Here is a 3074-nt window from a genome sequence, read left to right as displayed (position 1 = left end):
AAATGCACAGTGTAGTACATATTATATGAGTGAGTTGCACTGAAAAACTTAGAATATAAGAAAAGCACAGTGTAGTGCATAGTATATGAGTGAGTTGCACTGAAAAACTTAGAATATAAGAAACGCACAGTGTAGTACATAGTATATGAGTGAGTTGCACTGAAAAACTTAGAATATAAGAAACGGACAGTGTAGTACATAGTATACGAGTGAGTTGCACTGAAAAACTTAGAATATAAGAAACGCACAGTGTAGTACATAGTATATGAGTGAGTTGCACTGAAAAACTTAGAATATAAGAAACGCACAGTGTAGTACATAGTATATAGGTGAGTTGCACTGAAAAACTTAGAATATAAGAAACGCACAGTGTAGTACATAGTATATGAGTGAGTTGCACTGAAAAACTTAGAATATAAGAAACGCACAGTGTAGTACATAGTATATGAGTGAGTTGCACTGAAAAACTTAGAATATAAGAAACGCACAGTGTAGTACATAGTATATGAGTGAGTTGCACTGAAAAACTTAGAATATAAGAAACGCACAGTGTAGTACATAGTATATGAGTGAGTTGCACTGAAAAACTTAGAATTTAGAGAAACGCACAGTGTAGTACATAGTATATGAGTGAGTTGCACTGAAAAACTTAGAATATAAGAAACGCACAGTGTAGTACATAGTATATGAGTGAGTTGCACTGAAAAACTTAGAATATAAGAAACGCACAGTGTAGTACATTGTATATGAGTGAGTTGCACTGAAAAACTTAGAATTTAAGAAACGCACAGTGTAGTACATAGTATATGAGTGAGTTGCACTGAAAAACTTAGAATATAAGAAACGCACAGTGTATAGTATATGAGTGAGTTGCACTGAAAAAACTTAGAATATAAGAAACGCACAGTGTAGTACATAGTATATGAGTGAGTTGCACTGAAAAACTTAGAATATAAGAAACGCACAGTGTAGTACATAGTATATGAGTGAGTTGCACTGAAAAACTTAGAATATAAGAAACGCACAGTGTAGTACATAGTATATAGGTGAGTTGCACTGAAAAACTTAGAATATAAGAAACGCACAGTGTAGTACATAGTATATGAGTGAGTTGCACTGAAAAACTTAGAATATAAGAAACGCACAGTGTAGTACATAGTATATGAGTGAGTTGCACTGAAAAACTTAGAATATAAGAAACGCACAGTGTAGTACATAGTATATGAGTGAGTTGCACTGAAAAACTTAGAATATAAGAAACGCACAGTGTAGTACATAGTATATGAGTGAGTTGCACTGAAAAACTTAGAATTTAGAGAAACGCACAGTGTAGTACATAGTATATGAGTGAGTTGCACTGAAAAACTTAGAATTTAGAGAAACGCACAGTGTAGTACATAGTATATGAGTGAGTTGCACTGAAAAACTTAGAATATAAGAAACGCACAGTGTAGTACATAGTATATGAGTGAGTTGCACTGAAAAACTTAGAATATAAGAAACGCACAGTGTAGTACATTGTATATGAGTGAGTTGCACTGAAAAACTTAGAATTTAAGAAACGCACAGTGTAGTACATAGTATATGAGTGAGTTGCACTGAAAAACTTAGAATATAAGAAACGCACAGTGTAGTACATAGTATATGAGTGAGTTGCACTGAAAAACTTAGAATATAAGAAACGCACAGTGTAGTACATAGTATATGAGTGAGTTGCACTGAAAAACTTAGAATATAAGAAACGCACAGTGTATAGTATATGAGTGAGTTGCACTGAAAAACTTAGAATTTAGAGAAACGCACAGTGTAGTACATAGTATATGAGTGAGTTGCACTGAAAAACTTAGAATATAAGAAACGCACAGTGTAGTACATAGTATATGAGTGAGTTGCACTGAAAAACTTAGAATATAAGAAACGCACAGTGTAGTACATTGTATATGAGTGAGTTGCACTGAAAAACTTAGAATTTAAGAAACGCACAGTGTAGTACATAGTATATGAGTGAGTTGCACTGAAAAACTTAGAATATAAGAAACGCACAGTGTATAGTATATGAGTGAGTTGCACTGAAAAAACTTAGAATATAAGAAACGCACAGTGTAGTACATAGTATATGAGTGAGTTGCACTGAAAAACTTAGAATATAAGAAACGCACAGTGTAGTACATAGTATATGAGTGAGTTGCACTGAAAAACTTAGAATATAAGAAACGCACAGTGTAGTACATAGTATATAGGTGAGTTGCACTGAAAAACTTAGAATATAAGAAACGCACAGTGTAGTACATAGTATATGAGTGAGTTGCACTGAAAAACTTAGAATATAAGAAACGCACAGTGTAGTACATAGTATATGAGTGAGTTGCACTGAAAAACTTAGAATATAAGAAACGCACAGTGTAGTACATAGTATATGAGTGAGTTGCACTGAAAAACTTAGAATATAAGAAACGCACAGTGTAGTACATAGTATATGAGTGAGTTGCACTGAAAAACTTAGAATTTAGAGAAACGCACAGTGTAGTACATAGTATATGAGTGAGTTGCACTGAAAAACTTAGAATTTAGAGAAACGCACAGTGTAGTACATAGTATATGAGTGAGTTGCACTGAAAAACTTAGAATATAAGAAACGCACAGTGTAGTACATAGTATATGAGTGAGTTGCACTGAAAAACTTAGAATATAAGAAACGCACAGTGTAGTACATTGTATATGAGTGAGTTGCACTGAAAAACTTAGAATTTAAGAAACGCACAGTGTAGTACATAGTATATGAGTGAGTTGCACTGAAAAACTTAGAATATAAGAAACGCACAGTGTAGTACATAGTATATGAGTGAGTTGCACTGAAAAACTTAGAATATAAGAAACGCACAGTGTAGTACATAGTATATGAGTGAGTTGCACTGAAAAACTTAGAATATAAGAAACGCACAGTGTATAGTATATGAGTGAGTTGCACTGAAAAAACTTGGAATATAAGAAACGCACAGTGTAGTACATAGTATATGAGTGAGTTGCACTGAAAAACTTAGAATATAAGAAACGCACAGTGTAGTACATAGTAT

Source organism: Mus caroli, unplaced genomic scaffold, assembly GCF_978045245.1.
Source record: "Mus caroli unplaced genomic scaffold, Mus_caroli_1 scaffold_25, whole genome shotgun sequence".
NCBI classification, from domain to species: domain Eukaryota; kingdom Metazoa; phylum Chordata; class Mammalia; order Rodentia; family Muridae; genus Mus; species Mus caroli.
The sequence above is the reverse complement of the archived record's forward strand: the minus strand, read 5'-3'. Positions refer to the sequence as shown.